The 12,895-nt window shown below is 36.5% G+C and overlaps 1 protein-coding gene across 1 annotated transcript in view; it reads left to right on the top strand.

Annotated features, from left to right (window-relative positions):
• Positions 1-12,316, top strand: part of RP1 (RP1 axonemal microtubule associated) — a 370,859-nt gene extending 358,543 nt beyond the window's left edge. The window contains exon 26 of the mRNA XM_036999525.2: positions 11,879-12,316. The gene's annotated coding sequence lies outside the window, so the exon portion shown is untranslated. The remainder of the gene's footprint in view (positions 1-11,878) is intronic.
• The last annotated feature ends 579 nt before the right edge of the window (positions 12,317-12,895 follow it).

Below are 12,895 nucleotides of genomic sequence, written 5' to 3'. Positions count from 1 at the left end.
GCTGTCTAATTTCAGAAGGAAGACTGAACATTCTACGACAAAGTTCCCCCTTAAAAAAGAAATCTAAGTATGATTTACTAATTAAGCCAGGAAAAATTTCTTTTCCAGCTCTTTCAAGATAAATGACATTGTTGGTATGTAGAAAAAGCCAGTGGGCAGGGTCCTGGAAAATTACTCACCAGGGGTAGCCTTTGAAAGATTATGTGAGTACCCTGGTTTCCTATCTCTTCAAAAGGCTTTGATTAACTGATTAATCACTGGAGCTGATGAACATCAAGAATTTTTACCCAGGACGTGTGTAGGAGAAAGCATCTTTTTTCATTTTCACGTTATATGATATAACAAATTGTCTATGCTTATGGTTGTCACTCTGTTTAAGTTGTCTTTGTTTTTGTAGGTCACTTATTTCTTGTTAAAAATTGACCCTAATAACTTCCAGTGTTTCTAATATATTAGAACTCAAGTTTCTAATGTGTACTTTCACATTCCTGTCCCTAGCTTTTCAGCCATAATATTCTTTTGAAAGGCAATGAATATGTAAAATGAGCTATCCTATATGAATTGAGATATTGAGTTGAGATTAAATGCCCCAGATGGGATTTCAGTGATCACAAAGCTTATTTGTGTTCAGTGTGTTTTACCAAACTATAAAAGCATTCTTAAACACAGAATACAGACTTTGCAAAACATCAAATTTGCTTCTAGAATAGAATTTAAGTTTTAAAAAATAACTTATTTACCATTTATTGAGAAAATACTAAGGTTTTGCATGAAGAGATTTAATGTCTACAAGTTAGAAAAATCCAACTGGACAGTAATTGCATATGCAAACATGTCTGGATTAAAGGCTACATTTAAAAGTAGATACCTAAAGAAGGAATATTATTTTCCATAAACTTTTATTGTGAATATTCACAGATCCAGTAGTTATGTTGTTTTCCTTGAAAATATAGTCAATTCCATCATAGCTCTGTATCTAAACATTCTCTAATATGCTATGCAACTTTTAGTGTAAAAAAGCCTCCAACTTTGGAAATGTAGGGTATGCATTGTTTTATGAAATTTGAAAAGGGAATGTATTTTATTCAAGTTCATTTTTTAACCTTCAGTCTTTCCTGCTATTTTTTTTTGCATGAGTATTTCCATTTTCATTGGCAAATAAAAATGCTCTTTCTCATGATAATCCTCAAATTCTTTCTTCAATAACCCTCAAATTACTACCTAATTTTTCCAGCTACTTCGTTCAAGTGAGCCCCAAGAAAAGGATTATGGTGGTCTGAAGCAAAATGCAGTACAAGTCCTGCTGGTTCTTTTTTAGAGGCATCTCCACAGCTCTCTGCTCTGCTCTCTGTTCTGAGACTGATGGGCTGTCAGTCTATGAATTACAAAGTGCTTTCACAAGATTATCTGATTTGGTCCTTACAAAAGCCCTCTTTTTACAGACAGGAACTTGGAACTCTGGGATATGAAGTGATGTGAGAGGACTCAGCCTCCAGCCTGGTTTTCTCATGACAAGCTCTGTGCTTTTCTGCTCCGTCCTTTTGTGCATCCCAGAACTGGGCTCTAATCCAATTAGGCTGACCCCCCTTATCAGGAAACCCACGCTGGACAGACACTCCTCTTCAGAGTCCTTGGTGACACTGCTGGGTGGTGGGGGCACATGTGAATAAAGAGGACTGACCTCCCTTGGATGATCTCCTCCCGTCTGAATGCCCAGCTTGTGCTAGAGGGCCAAGGGCATTGAAAAAAAATACTTGTTGGATTAAAAGAAATGGTCTTTAGTTTCTTTTTCCCTATTGAATCCTTCACCTAATTCCTTCCCATCTCCCTTTAGTAATAATAGTAGTAGTAATAATAATAATAATAATAATAATAATTACTGAGATCCCCACTATTTCTTGAGGACCTAATATGTGTTTATTTGGCCAATTTTTGCTAATTAATGCTACTTATCCTCAGAACCTCCCAGAAAGTGATTCTTAATTACCCCATTTTGTAAATGAGAAAACTGAAGTTTCAAGAGAAGATAACCTTGCTCAAGATCCCAGTGCCAGAAGGTCTCAGGGACTTCGTTTGCAGTGGGTCCCTCCATTCCAGAACCTCTGCTCTGCATTGTGCTAGATGCCCTCTGCCCTGAGTAGTTGTTCCAGACCCATGTCTTGGCATCTACATCTGTTAACTGAAAGAGCAGTACATTCTGCTCAAACAGAATACAACGTAGCAGTGTAAGCTTTCAGGAACAATGAATGACCTCAGGTTCCAGAAGCACACTCTCTTGTTGGTTTTGTCCATGCTATGCCCTGTCTTCTCCCCTCCCTCCTGTACATGTTGCTTATTCCTCAAAGTCCAGGTTCCCTGCTACCTGCCCTACTTTGCACTAAATCATCTCATCATACTTTTCTTATACCTCTGCTTTGCTTCTTTTTCACTTTGAATGTATTGGATTAGTAGTTCACACCTCTGTCCTCTCACATGAATCGTGAGCTCTGTTTTTTTCCCATGTTTTATGCTTGCTTAGAGCAAGCAGTGTTTGTGTGTAATAAGAACTTGTTAATTGTTTAAATGGTTTAATTTACTTAGTACACATTTAGAATGTTCTTGGAATATTATATATAGTGAGCAGAATTATAAAAAAATGCAGATAGACAAAGTGCTTTATTTTCTTCCATAAATTCACTGTAGACTTAGTCCTTTTCTGTTAATTCCAGTAACATTGGAATATAATGTTAAATCAGACGTCTTCAGGCAGCAATTTTTAAAAATCTTCATCATGGTTATGTAGTGGAAGTTTATTGATATTATTACAATTTGCAATATGTGACAGAGCAATGGGAATGCACTGTATTTCCACCTTCTGCTGTTGTTTCTCACCTTGTATCTCTCAACCCATATGCCCCTTTAGTCCTCAGGTTGAAAATAATTTTATTTCAATCTCTAGCTATGTAGTATTTAAACATAATTCCTTTTCTGAAGAACTGAGCCATGATGTGGTTCATTGTATGAGGAAAAGCCATCTTGCATTGTGGAATCACTGTTTATATGTATAGGAATAAAGTTGATACAAAAAATTATCTTGGTTTCAGATACACAACATAGTGACTCAAAAATTACATGTTACTAGATGCTTGCTATGGTAAGTGTAGTTTGCCCTATTACCATACCAAGATACTACATTGTTAATATTGGTTATATTCCAATTTTATTGGAATTATTGGTTATATTCTATATGTTGTACTTTCACTCCTATAACTAACTTATTTTACAATTTGCAGTTTCTACCTCTTTATTCCCTTCATCTATTTTACCCACTGCCCTTCAATCCCTTTACCCCCCACCCTGAGATAAGTGGCAGTCTATTGTCCATGTTTATGTGTCAATTTCTTTTGTTTGCTTATTTTTTAGATTCCACATATAAGTGAAATCTTGTAGTATTTGTCTTTCTCTGCATGGCTTATTTCACTTAGCATAACCCTCTAGGCCTGTCCATGTTGTTGCTTATGGCAAGATTTTCTTTTTTATGGCTAATAGATATTCTGTTGTGTATATGTTCCACATCTTATTTATCCATTCATCTGCCAAAGGATATTTGGGTTGCTTCCGTATCTTTCCTATTGTAAATAATGCTACAATGCACATAGGTGTGCATTATCTTTTCGAATTAGTGATTTTGTTTTCTCTGGTAAATTCCCAGAAGTGGAACTGCTGGGTTGCATGGTATTTCTATTTTTAGTTTTTTGAGGACCCTCCCTATTGTTTTCCACAATGGCTGTACCAAATTACATACCCACCAACAGTGTAGGAGGGTTCCCTTTTCTCCAAATCTTCACCAACACTCGTTATTTCTTGTCTTTTGGATGGTGACCATTCTGAGTGTTGTGAGGTGATCTCTCATTGTGGTTTTGATTTGCATTTCCCTGGTGATTAGTGATATTGAGCTTTTTCATGTGCCTGTTGACCATCTGTGTGTCTTCTTTGGAAACACGTCTATTATGGTCTGCCTATTTTTTAATTGGATTATTTGTGTTTTTATGTGTTCAGTTGTATGAGTTTTTATATACTTTGGATATTAGTCTCTTATCAGATATATCATTTGCAAATATATTCTCCCATTTGGTTGTCTTTTAGTTTTATTGACGGTATCCTTTGCTGTACAAGCTTTTTAGTTTGATGTAGTCCCATTTGTTTATTTTTGCTTTTGTTTCCCTTGCCCATGAAGATATATCCATAAAAAAATTTCTCATGTTGATGATCATGAGATTCTTGCCTATGTTTTCTTCTAAGAATTTTAAGGTTTCATGTCTCACATTCAAGTATTTAATTCATTTAGAGTTTACTTTTGTGTATGGAGTTAGATAGTAATCTAGTTTCATTCTCTTACATTTAGCTGTCCAGTTTTCCCAACACCAGTTATTGAAGAGACTGTCTTTTCTGCATTGAATATTCATGGCTCCTTTATCATATATTAAGTGACCATATATGTGTGGGTTTATTTCCTGGCTCTCTATTCTGTTCCATTTACGTATGGGTGTGTTCTTGTGCCAGTATTGTACTGTTTTGATTAGTGTAGCTTTGTAGTATATAGCCTGAAGGCAGGAAGAGTGATACCCTCAGCTTTGTTCATCTTTCTCAAGATTGCTTTGGCTATTCAGGGTCCTTTGTGTTTCCAAATGAATTTTAGGATTGCTTGCTTTAGTTCATTGAAAAATGACATTCATATTTTGATAGTGATTACACTGAATCTCTAAACTGCTTTGGGCAGGATGGTCAGTTTGACAATATTAATTCTTCCTATCCATGCACCCAACACAGGAGCATCTAAATATGTAAAATAAATGCTAATAGAACTAAAAGGAGAAATTGGCAGCAATAAAATAATAGTAGGAGATTTTAATACCTTGCTTACATCAAGGGATAGATCATCCAGACAAAAAATAAAAAAGGAAATAGAGGCACTGAATGACACATTAGGCCAGATGGACTTAAGAGGTATATACTAATCATTCTATCCAAAAGCAACAGAATACACATTTTTCTCAAGTGCACACAGAGCATTTTCCAAAATAGATCACATATTAGGACACAAAACAAGTCTCAACAAATTTAAGAAGACCAAAATTGTATCAAGCATTTAGATTCTTAGATCACAATGGTATGAAACCAGAAATCAATTACATTAAGAAAACTGGAAAAAGCAAACACATGGAGGAACAGATCAAAGAGGAAATCAAACAATACACTGACACAAATGAAAACAGAAACACAACATGTTGTTCAAAATATGTGGGATGCAACAAAAGCAATTCAAAGAGGGAAATACATAGCAATACAGGCCTACCTCAAGAAACAAGAACAATCTCAAATAAACAAGTAAACCCAACAACCAAAGGAACTAGCAAAAGAAAAATGAAAAAAGCCCAGATTTAGTAGGGACATAATAAAGATCAGAGAGGAAATAAATAAAACAGAAAATAAGAAAATAGAAAAAAATCAACAAAATCAATAGCTTATTCTTCAAGCAGCAAAATAGACAAACCCTTAGCCAGACTTAGCAAGAAAAAAAGAGGATGCAAATAAATAAGATCAGAAATGAAAAGGTGAAGTTATAACCGACACCACAGAAATCCAAAAAATTGTGCAAATTCTATGAAAAATTACATACCAATAAATTGGTCAATCAAGAGGAAACAGATAAATTCCTAAAAACATACAATGTGACAAGGCTGACCCAGGTAGAAACAGAAAATCTGAACAGACCAATTATTAGTAACAAAATCGAACTGATAATAAAAAACTCCCAAAAACAAAAGTACAGGTCCAGATGACTTCATAGCTGAACTCTACCAAGCATTCAAAGACAAGCTAATACCCATCCTTCTTAAAGTATTCCAAGAAATAGAAGAGGAGGGAATACTTCAAAACCCATTCTATGAGACCAGTATTACTTTAATACCAAAACCAAACAAAGACACTACAAAAAAAGAAAATTACAGACCAATGTCCCTGATGAACACAGATGCAAAAATCCTCAACAAAATATTAGCAAACCAAATTCAAAAATACATCAAAAGGTTCATCCATCATGACCAGGTGGGGTTTGCTGAACAGATGCAAGGATGGTACAATATTCATAAATCAATCAATGTGATACACCACATTTAAAAAAGGAAGGATAAAAACCATATGATCATCTCAATAGAGGCTGAAAAAGAATGTGACAATATTCAACATCCCTTCAGAATAAAAACTCTAAATAAGATGGGTATAGAGGGAACATACCTTAACATAATAAAGCCTATATATGACAAACCCACAGCTAACATCATACTCAATGACAAAAAGCTGAAAGCTTTTCCTCTAAGATCAGCAGCAAGACAAAGATGCACACTATCACCACTTCTATTCAACGTTGTACTGGAGGTCCTAACCATGGAAATCAAACAAGAAAAGGAGAAAAAAGGCATCTAAATTCATAAGGAAGAAGTAAAACTAACCATTTATAGATGACTTGATAATATATGTATATAGAAAACTCTAAAGACTCCACCACAGTAAGAACTAGTAACTAGATTCAGCAAAGCTGCAGGATACAAAATCAGTATAAAGAAATCTGTTGCATTCCTACATACTAACAACAAACTATCAGAAAGAAATCAAGAAAACAATTCCATTTACAATTGCATCAAAAATAATAAAATACCTAGAAATAAACCTAACCAAGGAGGTGAAAGACCTGTACTCTGAAAACTGTTAGACACTGATGAAAGAGATTAAAGAAGATACAAATGGAAATCTATTCCATGCAATTGTTATATTCTCTTGTTGGACTGATCATTTTATCATTATGTAATGTCCTCCATTGTCTCTAGTTACTTTCTTTGTTTTGAAGTCTATTTTGTCTAAATATTACAACACCAGCTTTTTCTCATCCCTATTTGCATGATACATCTTTTTCCATCCCTTCAGTTTCGGTCTGTGAGTGTCCTTAAATTTGAAGTGAATCTCTTATAGGCAGCATATAGATGGGTCTAGTTTTTTTATCCATTCAGTCATCCCATGTTTTTTGTTTGGGGCATTTAGGTTATTTACATTTAAAGTAATTATCAAAATGTATGTACTTATTGCCATTTTGTTAAATGTTTTCTGGTTCGTTTTTGCTGTTTTGTTATTTTTTTCCTCTCTTTTCTTGTATTTTATGACTTTATTTAATGTTATGGTTAGGCTCCCTTCTTTCTTTTTTGTATATCTATTATAAGTTTTTGGTTTGTGGTTACCATGGGGTTCCTAAGTGATACCTTATTAATATAACAATTTATAATATGCTGATGGCTGCTCAAGTTCACACACATTCCAACCGCAATACATTTCTTTCTCCCCCTCCTCCATGTTTTATGTATATAATATCTTCTTTTACACCTTTTTATTAAGTGATTCCCTTAACTAATTTTTAGATGTAGTCCTTTTGCTACTTTTTTCTTTTTGACCTTCATACTAGCTTTTAAGTAATTCATTTACTACCTCTAATGTTTGCTTTACTAGTGAAAATTTTTCCCTTTATTAGATTTGCTTCTATTTAGGGTCTTTTCCTCTTAAAAAAGCCCCCTTTAACATTTCTTCTGAGGCTGGTTTAGTAGTGAACTCTTTATCTTGTGTTTATCTGAAGGTATTTATCTCTCTTTCAACTCTAAATGATAAATAAAAAGAGTGTTCTTATTTGGAGGTTTTTTCCATTTAGCATTTGAATATATCATACCACTCCCTTCTTGTCTGTAGAATTTCTGGAGAAAAATCGTCTTTTCACTATGTGGTTTCCCTTATACGTAATTTGTTGCTCTTCTCTAGCTGCTTTTAAGATTCTCTATGTCCTTGATCTTTGACATTTTAGTTATGATGTGTCCTGATGTGGACTTCCTTGAGTTCATCTTGTTTGGGGCTCTTTGTGCTTCCTGGACCTGGCAGGCTGTTTCTTTCCCCAGGTTAGGGAAGTTGTCAGCTAGTTATCTCGTCAAATAAATTTTCCACTCCTTCCTAAATCTCTTCTCCTTCAGGGATTCCTATAATGCAGATTTTAGGGCATTTGATATTGTCCCACTTCTTTTAACTCTCTCTTTCTTCTGCTCTTTAGCTTTAGTGCTTCCCATTACTGTATCTTCCAAGTCACTAATCCATTCTCTTCATCCTCTAGTCTACTGTTCATTTCCTCCAGTGGATTTTTATTTCATCTGTTGAATTCTTCATCTCTGATTGGTTCTTTTTTAGGCTTTCTATCTCTTTGCTGAGGTTCACTTTGAGTTCTGCTATTGTTTTCTCAAGCCCAGTGAGTATCTTTGTAACCATTGTTTTAAATTCTTTATCAGGTAGATTGGTTAATTCTGTTTCATTTAGGTTTTTTCTGTTTTTTTTTTTCTCTTGTTTTGTCATTTTGGAGCGTATTCCTCTGTCTCCTCACTTTGTAGGACTTTGTGTGTCAGGTCCTATGAGTTAGTTGAAAATGCTCACTCTTCCAGTCTTGAAGGATTGGCCTTTTGTAGGAGGGTCCCCCTGTGCAGACTGTGTGTGCTTCATGGTTTCAGCAAGCTGAAGGCTGATTAAGTGTGAGACATGCTTTTCCTGGTGCTGGAACTCCCAGGGCATGGTCCTGTGGGTGTGGCCTTGGGGGCTCACTGGAGGGGATCCTGGGTGGACACCTGTGGGCTCTGCACTGGCAGGGAGAGGGTGGTGAGCCAGTAGCTGGCCAGGGTGTACACTGCAGGTAACTCCTAGATTGGTGCCAGGTGATTCACATGTGCCTCCTTACCCACATGCTGATGCTTGTTCTGGGCTGCTCAGGACGGCTCCAGAGAATTCCTGCATTGGGTGCCCACTGGCTCCTGCAGGTGGCATGGAGTCAGGCTCTGGGCATGTTCCCCCTTGGCCCCTGTGTACTCTGGGCTGCTGTGGAGAATTCCTAAGTTGCTACCCATGAATTCTGCCAGTGGCCATAATCAGACACCTCGCATATGCACATTCCCCATCAGGCCCTGTGTGCTCTGGGCTGCTCTGGGAAATTACCAGGTCAGTGCCTATTGGTTCTGCTGGGGGTTGGGTTCTGAAATGGGCATGCATATTCCCCCGTGGTCCCTGTGTGTTCTGGGCTGCTCCGGAGAATTCCCACCCACTGGGTCCCACAGGTGACCAGCGTTCAGTCCCTCACGCATGTTTCCCCAGAGTGCTCTGGGGAGTTGACTTGCATGTTGCTGGTTAGTTCTTCAGATCCTGGGTTGACTCCCAACAGTTTCCTTGCCAAGTAGTGGATATTTAGTTCTATAACTCTGCTTTCATTCACTATGGGCTAGGTACACTTTAAACCGTAAGGCTTTTTTCCTGTGTCTCAGACCAGCGAGTCCACGCCTGACTCTCACAGCAATATACCTCCCTTTCCCCTTTGCTGGTCACTGTGCTGGGAGCGTTGTGCCCGTGATTCTCATGGTTACCATGTCTCTGTCTCTCCTGGTGTTTGGGGGTAACTTTTAGTGAACTTTAAGCCTCTTGTTGTATAGAAGGTGTTCACTTTGGACTCCGTTCTCTTTAGGATGAATGCTCTATGTGTAGGTGTAGTAGATTCAGTGTGTAAGTGACAGAAAGTGGATTCAGGGTCTCTCCACCATCTTCCTAGAATCTCCTGGAATTACTGGTTTTTATACTTTCAATGTAGAAGTTAATGCAGAAAACTAAAAACAGTTATGTGAAACAATAATTTCTTGCATATTATATTTTCATTGATTGAAGCTAAGGTGACCCAGATTGACTATATTAAACCAGAACAAACAGTCCCAAATCAGTTTGGCTAACACGTTAGAAGTAATTTGGGAGCCTTCTTTAGCACTACCCAGACTATGGTAAGTCATTCTGGTTCTGACTTTAACTGGCTAGCCCATGTATGCACTGTGCATGAGTAATGACTTAGTATCTGTCCCATATGACACCATTTAGCTATTGTTCACAAATATCTGTTTTTACCATCAGGGTCAAATAAAGGGTTTAGCAATTTCATTTATCATGGCCAATTACTACTTTAAATGTCCTTCTGTGAATGCTGGACCCTGTCTTTTAGATGTGCACATTTTCTAAATAGTGCACAATTCTGATTGACAGAACAGTAGCTGCTAATACTTACTGAGTACTATAGTGCTTTATAAGATTGGTACCATTTTAGTGTTCAGATGGAAACACTGAGGCTTAGTGGAGAAATTTGCTGCAGTTTGCACAACCAGCAAGGGCAGAGGAACTTCCAAATCAAGATCTGATTTCAATCACTGGGTTTTAGCCACTACACAATTTTGCCTTAGGGTACATGTCAGGACATGGCCACTGTTTTCTGTCACATGTCCCACTGTCTACAACTCCAGGGAAGATTGTAGGTTTCTTACCTGTACTAAGCACCACTAGTAAAATTTCTCTATGATAGTATTTTTATGACTACTTTGCTCCAGAAATAATAGGAGGGGCCCAACTGTTTAGCTTGAATTCTGTCTCTACATCTTGACCAAGGGGCATTTTGGCTAGAGGAGAGAATTTATTCAGAAAATTATTACCAATACAGCAATCCAAATTAAAAAATTTGAATTATAGTAGAAAATTTTAGTAACAAAATTAAAATACAAATATTTAGTAGAAGAAAATGACCGGTCTCCATATACTCTAAGGAAATTACTTCCTGTGATGATGTGAATGTTTATGGTAAAATCAAAGGGGAGTAAAGAAGTTGTGTGGAGGAAGGCAGATAAAATTATTTCGAATCATAATATCACATAGTATGTAATTTAAGCACTTTAAAATAGGGAGATTAGCCTGATTTATTTAAATGGGCCAAATCTAAATCACATGAGCCTCTAAAAGTGAACACCTTTCTTCTGATGGCAGCAGAAAGCCAGAGGTCTCAAACATGAGAAAGCTTCTATGTGCAGTTGTTGGCTTGGAAATGAAGGGGCCACATGTCAAGGAAGAGGGACCTCAGTTCTCTAGCCACAAGGAACTGGAATCTGCCAATAATCTGAATGAGGCTGAAAGCAGAATTCTCCTTAGAGCCTCCAGAAAAGAGCCCAGCCCAGCCCTTGATTCATCTTCTGAAGCCCTGAACAGAGAATTCAATTGAGTCATACAGTGCCTGGATTTCTGGCCCACAGAACTGGAAGCCAATAAATGGGTTTTGCTTTGAGTTGTGAAGTCTGTGATAATTTATTATGGCAGCAATAGAAAATGAATATAATAGATAGTCATTTTTTCTCATATGACCCCTGTAGGAATTTTTCAAAAGAAAAATATTGCTTATTCTGAACAGTGAGTGATACTTGAGAATATTTATCATGCCAGGTAATTAGGTGTTTGATAAGGTACAAAGGGGTATAAGGCAGAGTTATTTGTTAATTGTTAATTACATGAACAACCAATACTATTGAAAAATCAGTCTTTCCAATACAAAGTCAGTCCCTTTCAGGGATACTTGGTTAGCCCTAGTTTAAATCAAGAAGCCTATATGGTTTTTTCTCAGGATCCCACTTTAATGGGAAAATCCAGTCTATATAGACACCAGAGAATTAGATTATCTTCTTCAGGTCTGGCCACTAAATAAATGGTGTATATCAATAATTACAATAAAACATTTATTTTGCAAGGTAAACTGGATTTAATCTATGGGTTTGTTCAAGGACACTAGATCCATGCTTCTTATATGTAACAACATTTCATGGTATTATGAGTTACTTATAATAAGGGGAACTAGTGAGGAGTATGTTGGGGGAAAATGTAGATATTGAGCTCAAAATTGAGCATGAATTTTCAATTTAGGAAATCAAATCAGAGATGTAGGGAATTTTATTTCTCTTCTCCCTTTGTGTTACAGATTAATCTTAAAGACATTGGTGAAATCTATAAAATATGTATTGGACATGACAACAGTGGAAAAAATCCCAGATGGTATCTGGAAGAAATTAGACTTGAAAATATAGGGACCTGTGAACTATTTTGTCTAACTATTGATTCCTGGATACCTGAGAATGGAAGTGATGGAGATGTATGGAAAGAAATGCCTATTGTGAGAACTAACAAAGCAACTTTGCTGGGTATATAACTTCATTTCCTTTGTGATATGTATTAAGAATTAAAATCATTGAAATGATTTCAAACAGAGATCAGCAATACCTTTCTGTAAAGGGCCACTCAGTATCTTATGCTTCCTGGGCCATAAAGTCTCTTAAAACTCAACTTTGCCAGTGTCTTGAGACATCTGCTCTAGATATTATGTAAACTGATGGCATGACTGTGTTCCAAATAAAATGAAAACAGATTTGAAAAATATATGCACCCCCATGTTCATTGTAGCATTATTTATAGTGGCCAACTTATAGAAACAACCTAATTTTCCATCAATAGATGAATGTATGAAGAAGACAAGAAGATGTCTCACACACACACACACACACACACACACACACACACACACACACACACACACACAGGAATATTACTCAGCCATGAAAAGGAATGAAATCTTGCAATTTGCAAAAACATGGGTAGACCTAGTGTGTTTTATGCTAAATGAAGTGAATCAAACAGAGAAAGACAACTGCCATGTGATTTTATTTACATGTGGAGTCTAAAAAACAAAACTAATGAACAAACAGACAAAGCAGAAATAGTCATAAACACTGATTTGTGGTTGCCATAGTGGAGGAGGCAGGGGATGAATGAAATAGGTAAAGGGGATAAAGAGGTAAAAACTTCAAATTATAAAACAAATTAGTCATGGGGATGAATTAGTAACAGCATAGGGAATGTATCTAATAATTTTATAATATCTTTGTATGTTGACAGATGGTAATTACACTTACTATGATGAGCATTTAATAATGTATAAAAT

Source organism: Manis javanica, chromosome 2 (assembly GCF_040802235.1).
Source record: "Manis javanica isolate MJ-LG chromosome 2, MJ_LKY, whole genome shotgun sequence".
In the NCBI taxonomy this organism is placed as follows: Eukaryota; Metazoa; Chordata; class Mammalia; order Pholidota; family Manidae; genus Manis; species Manis javanica.
The sequence above is the reverse complement of the archived record's forward strand: the minus strand, read 5'-3'. Positions and strand labels throughout refer to the sequence as shown.